This window comes from Vanessa cardui, chromosome 5 (assembly GCF_905220365.1).
Source record: "Vanessa cardui chromosome 5, ilVanCard2.1, whole genome shotgun sequence".
In the NCBI taxonomy this organism is placed as follows: domain Eukaryota; kingdom Metazoa; phylum Arthropoda; class Insecta; order Lepidoptera; family Nymphalidae; genus Vanessa; species Vanessa cardui.
Window position 1 is genome coordinate 2836696 of NC_061127.1, and position 26540 is coordinate 2863235.

The 26540-nt window shown below is 31.9% G+C and overlaps 1 protein-coding gene across 2 annotated transcripts in view; it reads left to right on the forward strand.

Moving 5' to 3' along the window:
• The window catches only part of LOC124529667 (monocarboxylate transporter 12-B-like), a 34624-nt gene that overhangs the window by 1259 nt on the left and 6825 nt on the right, over nt 1–26540 (forward strand). Inside the window, exon 1 of one of the 2 annotated variants that reach the window (XM_047103507.1) lies at nt 15305–15653. The exons of the other annotated variant lie outside the window; for it this stretch is intronic. The gene's annotated coding sequence lies outside the window, so the exon portion shown is untranslated. Of the gene's footprint in view, nt 1–15304; nt 15654–26540 lie in introns of those variants that run through there. 2 annotated transcript variants of the gene reach the window in all.

The window sequence follows — 26540 nt, forward strand, 5'->3', positions numbered from 1 at the left end:
TGCTCAGCCACCATAATAACATACATAATTGATTTTTTGTGGAAAAACTAGATTCCAATAGATTTGGCCAAATAATTGTGGCATATTTTAAAATCAAAATTCTCTTTTTTTTACATCAAAAGATATTTCACAAATAAGAAATATGTATATGTATGGGGTAGTCGTACCGCTAAAACATTAATCTTTTCCAGACAATGTAAAGGTAAGAAGTGTAAGAGTAGATATATCATAGATAAATATAACATACAAATACATTATAATTATATAAGTTCCATTTGAATATATTTTTTCTCTTTAAAAAGATTTTTTTCTATTGCTAGACTTATTGTTTCACTGTGTATATAATACACATACATTGTTTATAGTATAAAATGCACCTGTGGTGACTAATTTGTTATGCTCAATTACATTGTTTGCAAAGTAATTGAGCATAACCAAAGCATAAGCCGTGAAAGTAGTTAGACACTAAATTAATATATACTTGATTGATATAATATCATTGTTTGAGAGTCAAACAAATCATACAATTAAACTATGATATTCAATATGGATTCGGAAAAATGGCGTTTTAAACGTCGGCGAAAATACTATCGGAATTTTGAAAGTAAAAGTATAGTGGAAATATGTAGTTGAGCGTAATAGTGTTGCATTATAAATAAAGATACATTAATCATAAACTCTTAGTAGTGCATATTTTAAATAAGTTATTAGCAAGTCGCATGACATACGTAAATCTAAGCTTTGATTAACTTTTCCTTACCTCCATTGGAATAGTTAAACCTCTCATATCATATTCAAGTTAAGAGTTGAATGAAAATTTACAATTTTGATACACCAGAAATAAAAGTTATCTTATTGTTCTATATAATACTTCTACTGAAATACATCTAAAATAATGTTTTATAAAGTATTATACGAAAGAAACGTCATATTTTTTTAACTTTCAAAAACTAACTATATACAGAACACGCCAGAGCTAGTGTGATTATAGATACGAGATATAGCAGGGTTGAGCTGAGGTTGTTAATATTTCTCATGGCACTAATATCTATGCCATATGTAATGGACAGTGGTTATCTCTTACCATCAGGCGGCCCAATTGGCCGTTCGCCAACCTATATTAAAAGAAAAACCATAACCTCGTCAATATTGTCAAAAGCGATTCCACCATATGCTTATTTAATCTTGAGTATATGTGTAAATCATTTAGAACGTATTCTGGAGAATATTCCGGGCGGTCAAAGATATCGAACCCAGCTCTGCGGATTGCAAAGAGAGCAACTTCCGATTGATGAGCAAGAGCAATATCGTGGAAAAAATACGCCCAATATAATTTTACTACGACGTTTCGTTGATTATATCGTTAACATTTCATTTCCTTTAATCGTTTCACGCCCTTTTAGATTTAATTTGCATAATCAAGGTTCCAGTTACCATCTGTCCTATTGGCATTTAATCAATGAAAAGGATTCAAACATTCGATCTTTGACTTTTTGAGTCTTTAACTTTGTCAGCGGTATGAAAAACTATTTATTCATATCTTGAGCGAATAATCTTAGTTGAGAGATCATGTAAATTACGGGATTGAAATGGTTTTATCCCGAAACAATTGTTCTTAATCAAGTTGAAATATTTTTTTTTTAATTCCGTTGGATATTTTTAGGTCTACCCATCTTCCTTTAACGTTTCATTTATTAAATTATTTATTCTGCGAATTAACAATAATCCCAGTCTTGTTGTTTGAAAATAATGATAGTAACAATACTTAAATTATTAATTAAATATAAAAAAATCAGAAATACTAAGGCAAGATTATCGTAAGGCTAAAATTTCTATAATATTAAGTAGAAATTGCCTTAAAGAAGCTACACCTTCATAATTTACGGTTGGTATTTCTATCATGAAGGATTTGAACATTATGACGAATACAAAAAATCTTATAATAAATAAATGTTCTTTGTGTTTTTTTTTTTTCATTTAACTCACATCTGTATACTAATATACATGAAAAAAATGACGATTATCTTGTATTCTTGGAGCAGTGGTTTTTCATTTTTAAATATGGAGTATTAAAAGGAGGCGAGAGCTGAGCTCGGATTAACGTCAATCGCTAATCCTGTTTGTAATAAAGTTAAAGCTCTATAATGTAGAGCTTCTGCCCTAGTCGCTTCGAAAGCAATAAAAAGCGTCGTTAATGTAAATAAAACAATCTGGTTCTAAGTATCGACCGAGACTCAATTGCTTACAATGTTTACTCAAGCTAATTGTAAGTATTAGTATTCGCTCGAATCCAAGACGCGTGCTCATCGCCACCAATTAGTACCGCCAAACCCAAATGTACCACTATTTGTAAGATCGCTATTAGAAAAAAATACTGACGAATTGATAACCCCCTCCTTTTTTGAAGTCTGTTGAAAAAGAATGCCTGTTTTACTGCCTCGCTACTCCATTGGTTAGATTTGTCTCGCACTTCCCAAGGACGCACCCCGGTTCGGTACCATAAAGAGCTATTTGTTTATCCTTGTGAAAAAATCAGTAGAAGTCCGGAATCTTCGTTCTCGCCGTCGGAAACTTAATGGATAAAAACCATTTACTTTAAAAAATGTAATATTCTTCCTGTAATTAACTTTTCCATCTTTACTTGGCAATGTTTTTTTTTTCATTCAAGTACTTACAAGCCACGATAAAATTGAATATTGAGAAAATTTTGATCTTTTAATAAAATTTTGATATTATAACAAACATTCACTTTAATTGGTTTATGTTAAACCATACCAACCATATAACCATGTACGCAAAAACCTATTTATTTTAAAAATGCTATGAAAATTTAGAACCATATACATATTTTTACCAGAATGTATTTGTCATCCGACAATAGATTCATAGTGATTTATTGATAAAATATGTAGGTAGGTATACACTATACAAAATGTGAATTTCAGTTACAAATGAATAGAGACGAACGACTATAACGATGTATAAAAATGAAAATAAAAGTCAATTAAAATACAATAGTGGCAATTCTAACCCTGTAGAAAGCGAGACCTCTTTGAAATCACTTGTAAAGCCAACACCTCCTTCAGAAGTCAATATCATCGTCTTTACGCTCCTCTACGTATTAACAAAGGCGTTACAAAATCTTTTTACTTTACGTTATGTATAGTTAAAAATGGAATATGAAATATGGTAGTAAGGGCAAAGTATTATTAATTTAGACGAAAAATGTGTTTCGGCTTAGTTGAGTCGGCAACTTTACCTCTTTTTAATATTAGTCGGAATGTTTTTAAACAATTATCAGGAATATACCATGTAACTATTACCACTAAAAACTATTTTTTGCATTAAAAATAAATTCAGTCGTGAGCACACTTGTTTACATAACATTATATGGTCTTGTCGGGTTCAATGGATCGCGAGATTCTGTTGGTAATCTTCCAAGTTCGCATATATCACGAGAAATATTTAAAAAAACCTTACAAGAAAACTTATTACAAATGCTTAGGTTCCGTAGTGACTTTTTTAACAGAGTAAAAAAAGTTACTAAGTAAGCTTCCAAGATTGCGTGGGAAAGCTGTCTCCGCAAGATTTAGATACTATATTTTTTCTTTTCAATAGGCAGGAAGAAACGCTTTAACCTAGTAACCTTCATTATCCTCGTCTACACTGTGGTTTATTTCCACTCTAATGAGAAACCGTAAATTCAGTCAGATATGGTTTTATTTACTGACGATTGCTGTTCCTTGAAATAAACACACAAAATGATTACGTAAATTATCTACATACAATTGATACATCTCGTGCGTGGATGTGAAGCGAAATATCTTTAGAAAACCTACATGAAAATCAGCCAGAGAGATTTTTCCGTCAAACCGTTTTTTAGCAATGGTGGAATAAACTCCAAGCTTAAAAATGAGCAACTTATTGTTTGGAGGAATTGGAGGTTTGTTTGTTTGAAGGCTATAAAACAATCTGTCAGATATGACCTTTTTCGCGTTGGGTATAAAATTCTTAATAATCGTAAATATCATTATATCAGACATATACAATCACATATTCATCAAGAACAATGGACCTGCTCCTAACGTAACATCATAGCTAATAGCCCTAATAGCGGCGTATAAGCGATGTAAGGAATGGTGAATAATTTTGCTAGCGCCAATATCTTTGACAGATTATTTACCACCACCGTTTACTTTTTAGTGACCCAGTTGCGTCCGTTCGCCGTAATAAAAAAAACAACAAGGAATCATAGAGTCGGAGCAGTAAAGTCAAAACAGAAAGAGTACAGAAGAAAAACAATATTTGACATCGAGTTGCCGCGTTATCATTGGGATAGCATAGCTTAGGATTGTCTATGATATTGACTATCGATTTTCGAGAACATGCCCATTTGTGTAACTATTGGAATTTAAAAAGAACTGGAAAAGAATTGGAAAAAGAACTATTTAAATTTCTTGATATACTAGAGCTCATAGGATTATAAGCAAATCGTATCAAATAAGTAAATCAATGTTTTGTTATCTTTATTTCCTCTTCGCTTAGAATAGGCGTACGTTAATTCCTGTGAGTATATTATGAAAGAATGTTCGTATAGTTTCTGATAAAAAATTCGCACCTACAATCAAAAATGATAGAGAACATTTAAAAGAGTATATTGCACAAATTATTAAAAAGAGTAACAACTGAGTTACTTGCCGATTCTTCTCGGTAGAATCCGCTTTCGGATTACCGTGGCACCTTTACTACTAATATAGTTATTAAATAAAGACTCACAAGTGCTTGTTAAAGCCTACTTGAATTATGTATATGTTGGTTTTATTGATTATAGAAATATAAATTTGGCGTTTTATGAAATGTAACATTTGGCAATAATATTTTAAAATAACTCATAAATAATAATAGACGTAAAAACGTCTCCAGGTAAATTTTATTGCAGTTGTAATAATTATCTTTATTACCGCAGTTTAACCTGCAGAGACATTTTGCGTAGTGTTAACGAGTCGTACTCAGAAGCCGAGCCTATTCCCGGGATACGGCATGAGATCGATGCGGCATCCGCACTGCGGTTGATCCCGCAATCCTACGGCTCCTGCTTCACCATGAAGTAAGAGGAAATTTTCCTGTCATCATTTAATATAGATATTCACAAACTGGTGACAATCCAGTAGTGTTTGTGTGTCTTTAGAGATAGGCTAACTAATTGGATAGGGATTTCAAGGAAAATTTGAATAAGTAATGCTTGGAATTCTTTATTTCAATTTTTTTCCATGCAAGTGATGTTGATAATAATCAAATGTTAAAAATTAAAAAAAATCAATCCCCGACACATTTTTCTTTTTTAAAACGAACAACGATTTAATTATAACGAAAGAATACGAGATTTAAAAAGATACATCACTTGCATTAGTCTTGGTTCGTTGGGCGGTAATTTTACTCAGTTGATTTTTGTAAAGTAATGCTGACCAGCCAATCAAAGAACTGCGGCCAAAGGCAAAATTAATTGGGTAATATTACTGTCGGAGCGATTTCTAGCCGTGATTTGGATAAATTTCAATGTCGCTTTTCAAAGGCGTCATTTGTCGAGGTTGTTTTGTATGGAAACCATTTAAAAAAAGATTTAGAAACAAAGGAAATTATAATAGATCTATTGTCCAAGATTTTTTATATTAATTAATCGTTGATCATCAGAAATATAGTATTGTGTATTTTTCACACATTGATTTGTTTTCAGAAGTAATTTTGTCTGTGTTCACTGACGTGCAATAGTCAATGCTTCAGTTAAAATTTTGGCACGTAATATATTTATTTGAAAGAAAATAAACATTGTACGGCATACGATAAACACATTGTCATGTGAAGCAAGGTGTTTCTGATAAAGTGGAGGATTGAATATCGTAATGGGATTCCGGGTATTATGCATGGCTTCGCTTGTAAACAATCTTCAATTGGTTTTACAAAATCATAATTTAATTTTTTCGTTAATGCTAACTCGTTCGCTTTGAACTTGAATATATTGTACATAATAATTCGAATTCTAAATTTTTTTGATTATTTTGTTATATCTCTGGGTATCAAACAACGTCATCCTCTGAATCTATGAATGATTATTAGGTTTTCAATCACTAATGTTTCAGTAGGTACTTGGCAATGTACGCTCCGGTGCATTGGAAAGTACGTAAAACAGTCGACCCTGCTCATTAAACTCTTTCCGGTCGTGTCAGAATTTTCCTTTCCATCGAATAACTTTCCTAATGAGGGACTGCACTTGTGTTCCATTAGTGCATTATAATGCTACGTTCTGCGCATTAGTCGCTATTGAAAATGGCTGTCGTTGCTGTAATCTAACTGATCTGACAGGAGGACATCATTATCATCGTCATCGTAATGTCATCGCACATTATTTTGTATGAAATCATAGTTGTTTTTAATTATGTGAGTATATTGCTGCTCTTAACATAAATAGAAAGCAAGTTAATCTGCTTTCACATTTCAACCCATTATCGTGAAATTTTACGCATGGAAATAGCCGAAGAAGGCTGTTTATAACTGCATCTGATTTAAATATATTATTTTGAGTACATTTTGTTGTAATTATTGACTTACAAATTTTATGATCAATATATTTGATGTATATTTTCCATAAACAGGCATAATACATATTTTCTATTCTCTTCCAATTGAGTGTCAGACGATTATTTTGGAATTTATTTTTTTGTTACAAAGTCACATAAAAGAGTTTGTGAAGTTATTTAACTTTCGTATACGTAAATATATTTGTTCATAAACAAAGTTGTAAGTAACGGTTTTATATTCCCTTTACAAAGTCAATGTGAGTTCCAAGGATAGATCGTATCAAAGTTCTTGATGTAATAAATAGCAGAAGATACTTATATGGATCGAGTCGATTGTGAGATATGTCGTCGAATGTCTCAAGTAATTAGGGCCAATTGGTATGAAAGGTCAATTGAGGAACGTTCGCAAGAAAGGGACGCAGAACCTTGTAGTCCTCAAATTTATAGGTTTAGGAAAAAGCCGAATAGATAGATTGGAAGATAATCTTTAGATGTAGCAAATGTGAAATGCTTAAAATTTGTTCTTCAAATGTAAATGAATATTTTTTGATTATTTAGTAAGTATCTCTCCTAAACAATTTTCCCAATTATGTTCACAACGGGATGACTGGCAAATAGGCCTCAATGTAAGTGGTCACGACTTACTATAAGGCATTGGGGTCGTATGAAATTGAATAATTCCTAACATAACTGATGCGCATCTAACCTTGGGATCTAAGATATTATGTCCCTTAAGTTACACTGGCTCATACGCCCTTCAAATTAGAACGCAAAAGTATTGTAGGACTAACTGTAGAGGGGACCTACCATCAAGTGAACTTCATAAATAACAGAGTTCTGAAGTAGGTAGAGAATGTAAAAAGTTGATAACCTCCTTTTTTGAATTCGGTTAAATGATATAGAAGCGTCATTATCTTTTCATTAGCAAAAATACAAGGAAATCATGGTAATAAAGGAAAAATGTTTTCTATAGTAATGAGGTATGACGATATTCGACCTTCGTTTGATAAATATTAAAGTCAGACAATTTAATTAAATAATATTTAATGAGCGTTGCCGATTCGTGATCTCGATTATTCCTCAAATAAATTAATATTCAGTAGCGCTATGAAAATCGATTATTTCGATGAGTTCTTGAAAATTAACAAGACTCTGGAGTTCAAAAGAATAAAGATGAGCGTAACAGACTAGCAACAACTTAGAAAATAATATCAAATAATCGAAAATTGAAATTCAGCACTGCTTATAATATGTAAAGGGTAATATTTAATAAGATGATAGATATAATACAATACCAATATATTAAAAGCGATGCCCTTTCGAATTATGAAATAAACGTTCCACAAATTACGCACTTCGTGGTGATTTCATTGACTGGCAAATTTATTTAATAAAGTGAAATAACACAATAATGATGCCTATCAGATTGGCCAGGTGTTCACAGTCTGGAGCGTCTGGTACACGCCACAGTTCCGCAGCTATTTAGGTCAGAGCTATTTCTGATTATGGATATCCACCAAGTTTATATCGTTATGAGTATGAATAATTAATCATTATCTATTTACCTAATTGACGGCCTAAGTATCTTTAAATAAAACGAGCTGTTTAATGTTTCTACCCTGTGTGCCAGCGAATTCAACCATGTTGAAGATGGATTTTATTACGCATGAAGGCTGACGTCGTAGTGTCTTTGAAAGTGTACACACAGACACAGAGCGGCGAATTTAAAATTATCTTTAATACAGTTTTTTTTTCACTGACATCCAACGTCATTGAAACAAAACTACCTTAAAGGTGCTTCACGTTGATCTATTTGTAAGATTCGTCGACAAATGATGGTCATAAATAACTTGTAAAATTTAAGAAAATCCGTTTAGTGGTGTCCAATATTAGCGTGTCTGTATGACAGCCAAAAATAATTCCTCAACACAAATAGTTACTTCTACCCTTTTTAACATCGTCCCAAATAGAAAATGGCCAATATTTTTTTTCAAATTCATGAATTATTATCCATAGTACAGACATTGTGTCTTTCATTTCTCGATAATATAAATTAGATCCGTCAATAAGAAAGTGTAATACTTCTGTATTGAACAAAATTGTTTGAGTTTGAGCATAATTTTTTTTTAATATTATATGTTGTCAAAAACCAGCTTTGGTCCATAAATATTCTAAACTTATTCGTTTATTGGAAACGAGGAACGATCTGGAACAGTCATCAATTAAGGTCAAGTTATTTTAAACTTGTTCAGAATGCTAGTTCATTGTCGCAACTGAGTTTAACAAAACGTACGGCGAGTTAAACTAAACGTATATTTTCAATTTACTTAAGTGCTCTCCTTTGGTAATGAGTGTGACGTACCTTATTGTTCGTGCATCGTGCATGAAGTGAATGTAGTAGATGACTTATATCACGATCCGTATCTGACAAATTATTTTCACTTATTTAAGCTTTAAGTCTTAAAAATTTTTCAGTACATAACAACGTTTTCAGGGCCGACTTGCTCGAAAGTTTCATCTATCGTCTATCACCAAAAGTATTTTAAAATTCAGTAACATATTCCATTATATACTCTGTTATATTTTAGGGTAAAAATTCAGTTATACGATACCATTTGAATGCCATTAAAAGTGCACTTTCTCAATAACAGAACTAGTTAAAACGATAAATAAATTCAATCGATGGCTCTGGTGAAAGCCATGGCTAACTTATAATCAGTGAAGTTTAAAAAGTTACGGAATCGATAACGTGTTTAAAACTCCTCTATCATGCGATAGTGAAGGGAATGAAAAGAAAAAATAGCGTTGGCGATGGCATATCGTACGTAAGTGTGGGGGAAACAAAATTAATTTTACATTATTCGTAAATTTACACGTTGGAACGAAGCCAATGTCAGGAGTATCTCACATGACAGTCATATCAACGTCTGTAGGTTGAGGTGAATATGTTATTATAGATATTCACGTGTTTGTTTTCCATCTTCGATTAGGATGTCGTGTATGACGCGAAATGAAAACGGTATTGGCGTTTGACATATGTCATGAGACGAATGAAACATTTGCTTTGGAACAACTAAAAGCCATTAAACTGAATTGAATTGAACCTTTGCTTTCAACTAAAAGTCATTATACTAAGAATTGTTTCACTAAACCTTTGCATTCGCATTATTTTGCGGTTAATTAAAGTATTTATTGCTCGCATAAATTAGTGTTAATATGCCACTTATGATATATCCACATATCGCTTCGGTCTTGATTTCAGACATACATGATTTCTTGATTATTAAATAGATCGAACAAGGCGAAAGAAAGGACTAGTGGCGATGCCCGATTGTCTATCGGGCATGGCCTAATTATATTAGGTATCATTGCGATATCTTAAGATTTAATTTCGAAAGGCGTCAGTGCCGATCAATTGTGCCGATATCGTATCGTTTTGTTTTTTTTTTTATAAAGCAGTTCTTCCCATTAAAAAATATAATATTGCTTTCCGTGAGTCAAGCGATTGTTCAAATCACAATCATTTATTGTTCTAAGTCTTTATACAATTTACAATTTTATTGTCTTGACATTAATCTATACTAATATATAAATTCCAAAAAAATGTCTGCCGTCTGTTTCTCATTCGAATGCGAAACGAATTTTATGGAATTACTACGAGGCAAACTTTAAATCCGAAGAAGGTTTTTTTATACCTAACACTTGACAAACAATTCCTACAACGTGGATAGCGGTTGATAAAAAAGGGTTTCCATATATTGTTAAAGTTAAAGCTAAAATTTATATACCTCTTGTCAAACCGTAGAACTGTACGAAAAAAAATCGATTACATTTTATAAGGCAGAACTGGCTTTTCAGTGTTTTTTCATTAAAATACATGTGAATTTACGTGCTTATAAAAATAGTGCATTAACCCTGAGCAAGCTGCAGCGGGTTGTAATATTAGGTATTAGGTGCAAAGCAAACGAATAAAATATAAAAGATTTTGAGGTTTGCGTGTACCTCGTGGGTTTCAATTTGAAAAACATATATATCGATATAATTCTGTCCAGACATTGATCAATAAATTTGTGTGCAAAGTTGTATTTAACTAAATAAGATGATACACTTGAGTGAGTTTGGTGATGCTTTTGTTTTGTTAAATTTTCATGAAAGAGTTCATTGCACTGTCTGGCAAACATTTAGTGTAATCTATTTAAATTAGCAGTGCTAGCATTCTCATTACAGGTTCTTATTGCTTTATAAAAATATTGTTTTTTTTTTTAGATTCATCACACGCATTGTTAGAGTAAATATTTAGAATTATTATGTGATTAAATATGCTTCATTATGTACTATTATTTTGTTGGTATTGTGTAAAAATAAAGTATTATTTCTTCTAAGGCGCGAAACTTTAATTTATCTTTGATGTTCCAAGAAATGGTTTCAATTTCTTATATTATGTTTAGTTTAGTTGCTAGTGCTTCTGTAACCGCATTAGGTAACTTAATATTATCTTCATAAAACCACATCTCGCTGTCGTATGACGTATTAAAAAATGATATTTTCATTTCATCATTCGCCAGAGTAAGAACTCTACCGTTTGTGTAATGTTAAAAAATTAGGTCACGAACTAAGTAATTGACGTGCTATACTTTAATGAAATAGTAAGCATTTAAAAAGAAGAACGTAAAAGCTTTACGGGCAACTAGAAATAAAGAAATGTAAGAGCCCCGTTATTAGCATAGTAATGCGGTATGACTAGGCTAGCTAAGTTGAGCTCTGATGAAGTTTTCGAGTACCGCGCAGGACAGACCAATGGTTAGAACGCGTGCATCTTAAACAATGATTGCGGGTTCAAACACCACTGAATATTTATGTGCTTAATTTGTGTTTATAATTCATCTCGTGCTCGTTGGTGAAGGATAACACATGTGTATCCCAACAACTCGCATGGAACAGTGTGGTGGAATATGTTCCAAATCTTCTCCTCAAAAGGAGAGGAGGCCTTAGCCCAGTAATGAGAAATTGACAGGCTGTTATTGTTTGTGGTTGTAGGACACATCTCATATTTTTTTTTGTGAATTACAATATTTCAATAGTTTTGACATTAGTTGATTGATATTATTAGCTGACATATAAAATGACGGGGTTATCAATTCGATCTTATTCTTTTGTTTGTTTCTTTTCAATCAGCGAAGCGATTGATTCTCAATTGATTCCGCCCGTAAGATAAGAGAGTGGAAAATTAGGAGATTCGTCACTCGCCGTGTGTATATGACTCTTTTTATTGGAAGTTATTCTCATGAATATATTGTAAACGAGGTGTATTCTACACCTTACCTTGCCAACTATTCACTTATACAGGTTAATGAAAAAAAAAATATATTTCCCTAATGAAAAATTACACATTGAAACCTTGACCTTTTCCGAGTGACTTCCCATGCCGTTACGTAAATGCCACTTAAACGACCCCCCCAGCGACCATACATTGGAACTTTAAGAGCCAAGGTTAAGTTTGTTAATGAACTACATAGGAAAAACGTTTCTTAGCAGGACATAATTTAAAGGCAAACAAAAATAAAACTAGGCTATATTTTTGATGGTAAATTATGAATAATATTTCTTTATTCCAAAATAATTTCAGTTTACATAAAAATATATAAGGGAACTTTTTGTTCTCCATAACGTTACCCTAAAATATCATGAAGTTATGATGCTAAATTTCCAAAATTTAAAAGAGGTTAGAAGCATCGGATGTAATCGTTTTTTTAAAAAATTTAAATGCATTAATTTTTTTATATGTGCTTACTAATTTTGCCATTATCTTGAACTACATTGCTACTGTGTTGTTTAAATACATACGTACTACGTTCAACATTTATTGTTCAGTGAATTTATCGTATTTGAGCACTTTCTATATATAATGTTTGACGATTACCCTTAAACCAAAAATGTTTATAAAAATAATTCAAATTTATTGTAGTCACGTCCTCGGTTATCGTCGATTGCGAATTGGAACCAAAATCACGTACAGCGTTTTAGTATAAACTTGAGTTTTCAATATCGTTTAATAGTCATTTATGTAGAAAGGACTTTTTTTATTGATAGACAATATAATTGTGGTAAGGTAGGTAAAGTAGTATTGATATTTAATTCCTATTCACACTATACACTCAGCGTCTTATATAAAGTACTAGTTTTCGCCTGTGACTTCACTCGTGTTTTAGGATTTGGTTTGGTCATATGTTAGGCAGAAAAAGTAGGCCCTTCTTGGAGCTCGAGTTTGCTTCATACCAAATTTCATCAAATCCGGTTTAGTGGTTTGGTAGTGAAAGATAGTATGTAATTTGGTAGTGACAGACAGACAGGCAGCTTTTACGTTTATAATATCAGTATAAATGTTTATATGACACTGCCTGTACTAAATATGACTAATAAAATGAGAGCAATTCGGAGAGAGTCTGTAAATTATTATTCAAGTGAGTGTTTTTATTATAGCTATTATAGAAGAGCTATTTATTTTGATAAGAAAAAAATAAATAAACCGACTCCATAAATAGCACAAAGTACGCTGATAAAAGGTAATTGGGGTTTTTATTTGAGGGAATTGTACATAATTATGTACCTCAAACTCGCCAGAATCCTAATAGGTGTATAACAAATAGTGATAAATTGAAGTCCTTAATTTATATAATCGAATACAAAAATTACCTAACTCTGCACGAGTCTCTGGCGCTGATTTTAAATCGTTTTGTAGTAAGAATAGAAAACAAAGATTTTTTTTTAAATTAAGTTTAAAATTTAAAAGGTTTAAATCATTTTCAATTATATGTAAAGTGTGATGTGAGTTTAATAGAATGAAGGCATATTCTCTAATCGCGTCATGAATGTATTTCCCTTTTTTGAAGTCGGTTAAATTATCAAGAGTTATTCGCTCGGTCCGAAATCAGGGATATATTGAGATAACCTTTGCCTTAAAGTCTATTTAACCGCTGACGTTTAGTGTCCGCTTGATAATAGACTAATGATAATTTGAGTTTAAAAATGTTTTAAACTTAATGGCACCAGACTATATATGTATATTTTCAAACATTCTAACAAAATATAAGCGAACGTAATGTCCAAGTCAAATTCTTTATTCAATAATATGTAATCTGCAGCATCGGAAATAAATACCTCAGACCTGAAAAAAATCGGCCGCAGAATGTTTCATAATATGGTAGGTACGTAAAATAATATCTTATTTGAAATGTCTTTCAGACGATCCTCCCATCTCCAAGGTATGCCATCATCAAAATAGTTATAGGTTTCGTAATTTCTCTCGAACGTTCTTTAACTAATAAAGGATTTGCCACGGTTTCTTGTAAATACACATATATTTGGTAATAGAACTTGGTTCCATCCACTCATCATATATTTTACCGCCAAATAGCAATACCTAGTATTGTTGTGTTCGCATTTGAAGGGCGAGTAAGCTAACAAACCTACAAACACAAGTGTCATAACATCTCAGTTCCCAAGATTGGTGATCCATAGGCGATGTAAGGATTGGGTAATATCTTACGGTGCTGCTGTCTATGAATATTGCTGACCACGTGTTATTGCGGCATCCATACGCTCGTCCGTCAATACTAAATAAAACAAACCTGTGCTTATGTGATGATCATCCTTTCTACCTAATATAATTTACCAAATCAACTCAGACTTTGATTTCGCTAGCCAGCGTTTGCTAAACGTTAGCATAGATTGAGGCATTTACGAAAACTTTTGTTCTGCGATACATCTACAACATACTATAATGTTTCTGAAAACAAATAGAAATATTAAAATCTGAATATAAATACGCAAGGTCTTTTGTCATAATAAAAGATAGAATCTGTTGTAACCTTTCTCGGGGACTACTCAACGGACCGTAAACTTTAGACAAAAGAGACTATTAAATTCATTAATATAAATGAGACGAGTTTTTTTTTTCATTAAACTGATGCAGATGAAACAAAGATGATAACCCAACGAATGAACATGTTTAAATATGTACCATTGTTAAATAAACATTTACAAATGTTTTGATAAATTTTTGCGGCGTATATACTGAAGACAACTTCCTCAAATAATTGATTTTATTAACAGAGTATGATTAAATGTTATCTTCGTTAGTGACATTTATCATCAGAATGTGTGCCGGTTACGGACCTCTGTCGTGTAACGTAGTCCATTCGATATCTTTAAATAAAGACAATTATATAAACGATTAATCACAGCGAATTAATATTATCAAGTATTACTATTTCTAGAACATTCGCAAGAGTTAGTTTTATTATAACCAAACGCTTCAGTAACTTTATCGGTTCCTCTGGTTTTGGTTTAAGTGTTTGAAGAACGATATTTTTTACGAAACTTATTGAATTCTAGTATTAGTTAATTTACTAAATTTGTTGGTTGCAATTTATTTTTGTGGAATAAATTAAACTATTTTATTATTATTTTATTAGTACTTATAATAATTAACAAATTGACACTGAATGTTATAGATTTTTTTTAAATAAAAATATTTATAATTTAAGAGGTTTGACGAAAATTGCGTTCATCAATCGCGTCATGTATGTATGTATGTGTGTATGTGTGCTGCCGCTGTCATCTCACCAGTTCGCCATTCAATCATAAATACGTAATTTAGTGTCGTATTGACCGAGGACGACTCAATAGATAATCTTTTATCTGACTATTAAATAATGAGGCGACGGGACCGCGCGCGCCGGTCACTTTACTCAGTGTGTCCACGACCGTGTACTTCACAATATCACTTGTAACGACATCGATTACATTTTGGTCATCTTTAACCTCCGGCCGTATATAGTTTACTGCAACGCACCCTATTGTTTCAATCATCGAAGTTTTAACTTTATTGCTTTTAATGTTTTTTTTTTACGGTATGAAAAAGTTTTTTAAGTGTTGTTTATAGCAACGGATATAAGGTGTTTCTATATATAGTGACTATTATTAGTTTTGGGAATGCGGTGGTATTCACTGAACACACTGTGTTTTGGCAAGCTGGCGATCATCAGTAACTCTGCCAACATGACGCTACAAATAAAGGTGATTTTGTTTACAACCTTATACTTCACTAAGTTGGAAGTTAATGTAATTAATTATTATTTGTGATATGCATGGACCATCATTATGATGGTTCACGATGACACGAGTGAATTGTTTAAGTTTATAATTCATCCCATCACGACGGTGAATGAAATATCGCAAGGCAACCATGCATGCACGGCATGGATCGGATAAAACTCAGCCATATGTGAATTCAACACGAAATATGGTAACGCGTTACAAAGATCTGTAACCCTTGCAAAGCTGTGTTACATTAAAGAGCTGTAGCTTTAATTTTATAATGCATTGAGAGAGAGCTAGAATCGAATTATGTCATTTTATATATTTTATTCATTGTTGAAACAGTATCATCGTGTTACATTACTGTTGACAATTGTTCAAATAGTTGTACAATTTGGAGGTTACAATTAGTTTGAAGTGTACTGTTCCTGGTTATAAAGTTTTATCTCAGATGCATAACAATATTTGTATATATTTATTTAAAGTACATGTATATTTATAACTCGTGCATCTCCGTGCACTTGTCAGAAGTGTCAAACGTTTCACTCAAAATTTGCCTTTGAAACGTTAACGAAAGTTCGAATTTGATATTTTACTGTCATCACGCTCGAAATAAGTTTTACTTCGAATATTTTAATTTTACTTCTTTAGTTTTAATATAAAATAATATCTGTATGTAAGTGTGCTTTATGTTGTGGTGTAGTAAAGTTTAACCAATATGGAATAAATCACTTTATATTATTAAATACAAGCGGTCCGCATGGGTGCAATATATTAATAAAGGAAATTACATGTCATAAATAATATATACCCTCTAACAAAGGTATATATAGCTTTCTAGCAATAATTATTTTTTTAGAATTTGAATTTGTTCCCCATATTACTTACTACACACAAAGAAATAAATTAATATTTTTTATAACATTAGTCTAGACGCATAGCTATCCTTATAACTGTTATTAAGGGTTGATTACTGAAACAATTCTCCGTCTTCTTCTTTTGAATGACCAATCAATAATGCTGGAAAGATATAGATAAGTGGTAAACCAAATACCGCTAAGCGATATTCATAAAATTATTTTAACGCTCTTTGTAATTTTCGTCAATGTTTTTGATTTCTATTTTACTAAAATTCTGTGACAATGTATCACTTTGAACGTTAAACGATACGACACTGAACGTTTTGGAGATTAGTGACTTATTTCAACATAATGATAAAGTGTCAACGTATTATAGATAACTTATTACTGTTATCGCCTTCGTTTGAGTCGCTTTAGAGAATTATTTACTGTTTGCTTGTTAAATATCTCCATTAAGTTGTAATACTTGGTTTTGTTTACAATTCACGTGCCTATACACGTGTGTTTGTGGACTTTGTGTCGGTATGATGCGTTTCTATTTGACGTTCAGCTTCCTAATTTATGATTTTATAAATATATTACATGATTTAGTGATAACGAACGAGTGACGTAGCATTGGTTTACCAAAGCGGAAATCGTTTTCATTAATTTTACGTTTATTAATTGATGAAATGTTTAATGCCTTAGCGAAATCAAATATAACTCTAAAACAATTTATTGCAGAATCTTATTCCAAAACCCATTCATATTTTCATGGTATTTAAAGGCTATGTAATTTTTTTTTCCAAAAAAATGTGTAGACATAGAAGAGTAGTCCACTATTCTTTAATTCGACTAAAATTAATGTTGTATTTGCGTTATATTATATAACTAATTATAATCATATTGTTGCGTTAGTTCTTGTTTATGGATATCCATTTATTTTCTTACAAATGATATTTATTGGCCCTGCCTCGCAATGTTACACGCTGTTTGTTTAACACGATCTTATGATTGCTGACAATGTAACCTCTCCGAAATCCCTCCAAAAGCAGTCTACGTAACCCTGCTGCGTCACGGTTCCGCAGCTGATGGCAGTTTGCCAAATGTGTTCTAACACCTTTAACGGAAAATAAACTTTATTACTAGACCAGTAAAGTTTATTTCTTTTAACATTTCCAAGCCATAAAACTTGTTAAAGCTTAAACTCCTTGTAATACGGTTCATTTCGTTTCATTAAATAATAAGGCTGACGTTTCGCCGCCACTTTTTATGTTTTTTATTGGAAATATCTATGAGAAAATGCATTTGGCATTTGTAGCAGTATATCTATTTGAAGGCAATTGTGCGTTGATTCATTTGAAATTTATGCAGTTCAAAGTACTTTCAAAGAGTTAGCTAACTTGGCTTTTGTGTGTGATGAATAATTCTGTAATTTAACTTGGGGGTTGTCGTGCAGGCATCCGGGTGTGTAATGTAATTACTTGGTTATGCTATCGATAAACAGCTATAGCCTTTTGTTGGAGGGTCAAGTGTATCAATTACCATCAGATGGATCTCGTCTTTCAATCTAAAATAAAACGAAAATGTTCGTACAATAAAGCTACTTAGGTAGGCTTTAGCATGCGTCATGAAAGACATTTCTGCAAATAATTACAGGGAATTTGAAATCATTAATTCGAATCTACTGGTTATTGGTGATTGCTGGATATGATTGGTGCAATTCAATAACAAATACTTGATGTCTTCCTGTTTTCGAGACCTCGTCTCTCAAATCAACAAGTTAACGCGACGTAACGAGGTGTTGTTATAGCATAAATGGATAATGGCAATTGAGACAATATATCCGACACGCGCCTAGCGCCAGTTTGTCACGGCGACGAATATTGCCCGCTTGGAATGTATAGCTGGAGGATCACGCTATCCTCATCTATACTTATTATAAAATTTGAGTAAAGAGAAATTTGAAATAACAGCTTTTTAAATGCTTATGTATATATACCAAGATATTTTTTTTTCTACTATTTTTATGTCTGTCTGTTTGTTCCGACTAATCTCTGGCACGGCTGGACCGATCTTGATAGCTGATGTTATAAGTACAACAATATCTTTTTATTAAATTCAAACGCTCACGAAGTCGCTGGCACAGCTAGTTCTAGCTAAAATTTTAAATTTTAAAATTAAAACGTATAAAAAAGTGAGTTTTCTCAACTATTAAGTAGATCTGATCTTGAATTTCAGTCTGGGTTAGAGGATTTTCACCTTCTCTCTCCCTCACTTGAGATCGTAGCTACTAGCGGTAACTAGGTTAAATATAAGGTACTAGCGACCCGCCCTGGCTTTGCCCGGGTGCAATGCTGATGCTTGATTACTAACAATATACTACAGAATGTCTTACGACGCCCAAAGTTTTTCAGTCATTAGACAATACAAACCGCTATGACTTACGACATCACGTTTGAAACTCAAATTATTTGTGTTTCTTTATTATATCGTGTATTTTTAAAGATTTAGGCCTACATAGCGACACACAGAATTAAGCGACTTTGTTCTATACTATGTAATGATTACTGGAGGCGGGAAGTCATTTTCAATATCTTTAATTATAGCGATTGATTATTTTAATTATTCTTTTTTAGTTGTATGTGTTGATTATTGATAAAACGTGGACGGAATGTACCTAGCTTATCTTATCTACTATAAATACAGCCATCTAGTTCATAAAAAAAAATCGTTACATATATTTGTATGATGTACATATACATATTATATATAATCATATAGGGTAATACTAGAGTCCCATACTTATAATAAATTGAACGTTTCTTTTTAATCCACCCGGATTTAATATTTATCTTGTTTGTAATTACTATTTTTAATCACGTCGACTTGTCGAGTATTCCTTGATAAATGTAAGTGGTTCCGGATTAGATAGTAATAAAAATAATATATTACCTTTAGTGTTTATTTAACAGAATGATTTTTGATTCAATTATGATTTTAGTAAAACACTTATATTGGTTTATACATATGGTTTACCATTCATTATTATGTGATAAATTTAGCCTCCAGAAGTGATTAAATAAAACCAAGAATTTAAATTACTTTAAACAATTTACTTCTATTACAAAAATAGCTCCAATTTCGTATTTATCTTAACATAAATAAACCAATAAATAGAAGTTTATATTGAAGTAATATATATACTAAGTTAAGCTTACAAATCCAAATAAAACACAACGAATACTTTTAAGAATTTATAACTCGCGTCAAAATCAACTTTACTCCCCTCGCTCCATAAAGAAAAATAATATTGGCTGTTTAATTCAGTTTATCGCGCTTGTGTTTTTTTTATATTGAGTAATTCTAGCCAGTTTTATAGATGGTGAATTCCGAATTGCCAATCAAAATATATATTTGAGCAATCTGACAGTACATTACAACATACGTTTCACATTTGACACCGTTAAAGGTTCAAATAATCGGTCAAATTGATGGATGGGCGGATCCGTCGTAATTTAGCCGTGGTCCGTTATGACTGATGGCTCATTACGTCCGATTGCTCGACGATGTGTACCTAATTTATCGACAAGTTTAAACTGTTTGTTGTCTTGTACGTAAACTAGAGTCGCGTATCCATTGTATAATTTATGTAATTGAAATCGAGAGGTTGAAATAGATATGGTAGATGAGTAGCTATTTGAAATTGAATGATGTTATTTCTTTAATTGTCAATTGATACTACATAGTCAACGAAAGTAGCTAGCAATATAATTAATAGTCACTTTATTAGGTATACAAAATGGGTTATTCAAATAAATATTCTGAAGCTTATTTATCTTATGAAATCTGCAGAAAAAATAAAAGACCTATTTTTTAAAAACATTTTCTAAAATTCCTTCATTTAGTTTTATTTGATACTTAATTCATAACATATTTTGGTCTATCTTTTTACGTTTCTACTTATAGCGACAGCTTTATATATAGCATATTTATTTATAGGAGTTATATATACATGTAGGTATTTATACATAAAAAATCTGTGACCCACTTTCGGGCTTCAAGCATGCTTCATACCATCATCAAATTCTGTTTAGTGATTTACTCGTGAAATCCTATATATAATATGTATTCATAAGATAGTACCAATACAAATAATATAAGAAATATGAGTTAGTTCGTTTATGAAATATAGTATGACAAAATGAACAGCGCTCAAGTTGCAACGAAAGTTTCGACGACGCGACGGTTTTCAGTGATACATCACGATCAAAATATAAGTATCGTAGTTTATGATGCAGATATTTCGAACGTTTTGGCGAGAGCTATTTCTACGATTTTTTAAACAAAAATTGCTAATACTTAATAACATCTATCACCCATATTAATTATAGTATACTAGTTGTCGACCGCGGTTTCGCTCGCGTTTTAGGGTTGGTTGTCATGTGTTAGGAAAAAAGTAGTCTTTGGCCTTCCATCGAGTTCAAGTTTGCTTCATAGCAAATTTAGTCAATTGTGGTTTATTGGTTTGGCAGTTAAAGAACGATAGACAGACAGAATTTCTTTCACATTTATAATATTAGTAAAGAAGTATAGATTTACAATAGGTTAAGTGGAATTACGTAAACTGTTTAGTTTAGGTTTATTTCGAATGTTAGTGAATTATCGGATCATAATAATCAGACAAGGAGCGGTAAAATTAGTTTTGTTGTAACATAAACTTACATATAAATAAATAAATATGGGACAACAACACATACATTACTCTGATCTCAACGTAAGTAGCTAAAGCACTTGTGTTACGGAAAATCAGAAGTAACGAAGATACCACAAACACCCAGACCCAAGACAACATAGAAAACTAATGATAATCTATATCGACTCGGCCGGGAATCGTACCCGGGACCTCGGAGTGGCGTACCCAAGAAAGGTGGTGTACACACCACTCGACCACGGAGGTCGTCATATATTGGCGCATTAACCCTAAGGGCTAAGAACGATTCGTATAGAGTGAAGACACTCCTTATTTTTTAATATAGATTTATATTCACTTTAACTACATGCTCTTGTTGCTTATTTAACTCGATTAGATTTATTTAATAGCTAATAAATTCCTTCAATAGCTTCCATTTAGATGTTACACATCTGCAAAGCGTCCCTTGAGACCCATAATGATTTTGATTTTCGAGTCTATTTCTCTTTACCTTCATTTATAATTTATGTCATTATATGCGTATCTATGTTGTTTCGTTATTCACATTAATAAGCTGCATTGAGTGTTTTGTGTAATGGTAATGATAAGATAAAAAAATTGTCATGATCGCTGTAGTCGCCACGACATATTTATTAATTTTACGAATGTATATTTATAGCGAGATGTCATTTTTCACTGAATTCTTCGCTGTTTACCACTTTTGAAATCTATGACTTAATAGAGAGGGAGATGGAGATAGAAAGGGAAAGAGACAATAAACGAATGTGAACAAGATTGTCTATTGTTCAGAACAATCTTTGTGTTGTGAAGGGAAACATCATAAAGTAACTTGTTTGTGTTGTATGAAAAATTGTACACATGTATTCATATTTATGGTTTGGAATTTGAATCACGGTACAGTGGAATATTAACAGACAGTTATTTAATACAATGGTCATTTTAGATGGAGCCGAAGTATTTTAAATCTTTAATTCCTTAATAAATATCAAGTTTTCGAAAAATTTTGGAAACATTAAATAACAAAAACAACAGCCTCTAAATTTCCCACTGCTAGGCTATGGCCTCCTCTCCCTTTGAAGAAAAGCTTTGGAAGATATTCCACCAAAAAAACAAAACATTAAAATTAACCACAATTTATCACTTACATTTTAAGTTCACTATGTCTATCTGGCATATATTTGGCCGCCATTATGTCTACTGCAATTAAATATCGTACACAAACATTATAAATCATTGGTAGGAGACGTTAAAACTGGATGTCCGCCAGTATATAGACGTCATTACCGTCATCTTCACATGTTTGTCGTTAAAGAAATTGCTTATTCCGTCTAGATTTTTGGCAAAATCAACTCGGATTATGCAAATTACGCAATTTGCTCATATAAGATTGCCAAAATTTGATCAATATTTCTTAACAAATCAACATGTATTTATGTACTATTGGGTAATATGAACGCATTGCTGTTTTGTTCTCATATAAAGTGTGGATTAATCTTTATTTCTGGCATAATTGTCACTAAACAATTTTCGAATTTTATTTTATCTTGAAAACGGACATAATTTGTTAGGCTTTTAAATATTATAGTCAACGTCGTATAAGACTTTTTGATATTTGCTGATCATGCGGTATGTTTCGAGTTTCATTTGTTCGCACAGAATAGTTCTATTGTCTTATCTATGCATTAAAGTTCTTGCTCGTGTGTTCTAACTGTGTAACAGTTTCATTGATATTCACCGAGTCTGTTCCACGTGCTAAGCGAATCGTTAAATGTTGATAATAACGTTCTTCATGAGTAATCTTTATAAGAGTATTTTAGGTATAAACAAGACTTTATTAATACTAATGTATCTATAATGATACAATATAATGATGATAAACCACGTGGCATTTGCTTTATTTAGTAGCGAATGAAATTTGCTCTTATCTTTGCTTTGTCTGAAATTATTTTAGTATTTACTTAAATAACTTCTTTAAAATGTCTTATCATTAATTAGCGGTTTTACCAATAATTGTCGCTAAGGTTTGTTAAATGATAATAATAAGTCTTCTACTTTCGAATTTCAGAAAAAAAAGAAATCAATATTTAACATCGTCGTCTACATAGCTATATATAGGTAGGTCTTGTATTTGTGTATTTTCATTAAAAGCTCAACATTTTATACATGAAGCTATCAAATAAGAATTGTAAATGTCAGCTCTGTTCAGAAATATTGGCGTTGTCAAAGATCCTTTGCGAGTTCCAATTCGAAGCGATTTCTGTCGTCTTTCTTTTGTAAATATTTGATTACGTGACATATCAAACACATGTGCAGTCTACGTAGATTGTGTCTTCTACAAAAGATTCGTCAATCGACGTGTGCCTTGTCCATACCTCATGCTATTGTGTTGGATTATCAGCTGTGACGATATTCTTGAAAAAATCGTTGCTAAGCGGTAAATTATTATTATTATTTATTTTTAGTTTGATGTTATTTATGATTTACTACTGGTTTGTTGCGGAAACAATTTATTCAAATTTCGAATTCGAATTCGTATTCGTATTTCGGCCTCTGCGTCAACTTCACTGACGCCCTTGGGATGGAGGTCAATAATCTATTACTGTAATATGTGTACATAAAATTTAATGTATAAGGTGACAAGGGCCTATGTACTGATGTAACATCACTAGATTAAATGTAAAGTGAGGCCGTACCTCGAATATCCGATACTTTGGTGTAAACACCAGTATACCTTATAATAAGTGTTGCTTCTATAAAAGGATAATTATTTTTTGTCTGAGTTATGCTTTTTGAGTTATTTTATTGAAGGCTCCATGAGGCCTGGGGGACTAGCGGATCGTAAGAAAAAAATATCTTATTTTATTCTATGACATTTTATTTTACGACGTTTTCTAGGTAATTTAATTTTATAAATAAAGTATGAACTTCTTAATACTTGCTGTTATGACAATACTTACTTAGTAATGTTTATATAAGAATCAGTGTTGGTATTAAACCTAACAACCCAGATTTTCGTTGACAGTTTTTTATGTCTTGTATGAATGTATGAAAGAAATCAATTCAAACTCATAGTTTCAATACTCTTACATGATTTTTGTGTTGGATAGAATTCAAGAGAAAAAAGCGATTCTTTTTATTTATATTTTGTGAATGGTTTTTTCATAGCCTTGACTTTTGATCTTTGTTGGCATAAATTGCTCAAGTTTAGAAGTGGCGGAACATGAATTGTGTTGTTAACTAAACCTAGGACACTTACGAACGTTGTATGGCAAATACGACCTTTTTAATTAACTTACTAACCTTTTTCTTTTGGATTTGAGACATAGTATAAAGATAAATTTGATTATATGATTATAAAGAAAAGGTGTAGAACCAATGAATCTTATTGTTGGTTTCAATAACCTGTGATAATGTAGTGTTTTGGTTGAATATTCAGCAATTTTACTTGGTGGTAAGGCTTTGTGCAAGTCCGCCTGGGTTGGTACCACCCACTCATCAGTTATTCTACCACCAAATAACAGTACTCAGTATTGTTGTGTTCCGGTTTGAAGGGTGAGTGAGTCAGTGTAACTACAGGCACAAGGGACATAACATCCTAGTTCCCAAGGTTGGTGGCACATTGACGATGTAAGGAATAGTTAATATTTCTTACAGCGTCATTTTCTGTGGTTGATGGGTACCACATACCACCAGGTGGCCCATATGCTCGTTCGCCAACCATACCATTAAAAAAAAAAGAATATTCAGCAAAAGATTAGTAGTTAATCTTTGCAGTGTTGGGAGAGAGTAGATGCGGCTATTTGGTTAATTAATGACTGATGATCGCCTGACTTCATACCAATTTGAACCCGGTGGCGAATTTAACATATCATAGTGCACAAGTCTGTGTTTTCGAATCACAGGAGTGAACTCTTCTAATTTCCAGACATTGGGCTTTTACTGAGAGTTTTTATCGATCCAATCGATCTCAAGGTCGACCTCGGGATCTGCTGCTACTGCTAGACCAACGACTATATTGAGCTTATGTATCTATATAAGCAATATTCAATATATGGGTATCTACTCATATGATGTTTTAATGAGATTAATATTTGTTTGATGATCCGCTTTTGGCCGTACATATTTAGGTTTATGCAATAGCAAACTGCAATTAGCCAATATATGTATCATTAGACACTAGTGCATATAATGGGATCGTCAGAAGAGAAAAGTATAGTGAATTATTATCTATTAAAATAAACAATGTAGATGTTCACCATTTGTAGACCAGTTACTCTTATATCTTCGTGAAAAAAATACGATACACGGTCAATTTTAAAACAGCGTTGTTAACCTTCGTTAAATTCATCATTCATTACGGTCTTACAAAACGAACTTCAATTATTTTTTTCTAAACTTGATTATAAATCAAGAAATACTTATAACCATCAGTTTTGTTTGATAAATAACTGATAACATATTTCGAATGAATTTTTCTGATATCTTAAGATGGCAAATAAATACAGGTAATCAGTAATTATTCAGTTTAAGTCATTATCGGTTGGGTAATAAAGTAAATAAAAATGCGCGAGAAGCCAATTGAATACCAATCCTATTGATTAAACAAATTTTGATATAATTATAATGTAAAATCCCGTATTTTTATTACAATTGCGAGTTAATTTAATGTACGTATAAGAAAAGGGACGTTGGAAATCCATCACAAAAAATAAATATAAACTTATAGATTACATTTATACATCAATATCATACAATATAATTATGATATTGATGTATTAACGTAATCCTATATCATAGGATATATGAACAAGGTTTTATCAAAAAGTTTGATTTGCGTGAATTTTAAATGTACGTAGTAATGATTAGTATAATAAAAAGCATTCCAAATGTTATTAAAATTCGTCTAGCCGATTGTGCAATCGTAAAATATCTAATCACATGTAATATTGCATTAAAAAGATTGATAAGTAATTTGTGTGGCGTGACCGTCTTCAATTTTCCTACCCCTTGGGATTTCATTTACTTGGATAATAGTGTACCGTTTTCGTTGACCCATATACAAGCTATCGCCTTGATGTTTCATTAGATTTCGCTTAGTGGTTTCCACTCGATGCGCACAACATTACATTTTTATCGGCACTAGATAGATAAAATGATGAATGAATATCGATATTATAAAAATAAAGAGTAAAATAATAATTAAGGAATGTTAGCTAATATGAATGACACAGATACAATAATAGTAGCATTTATGATTAAGGTACAAAGACCTTGTATCTATTCATGTGGCTTACAGTTAGCAAAAGATTGAAC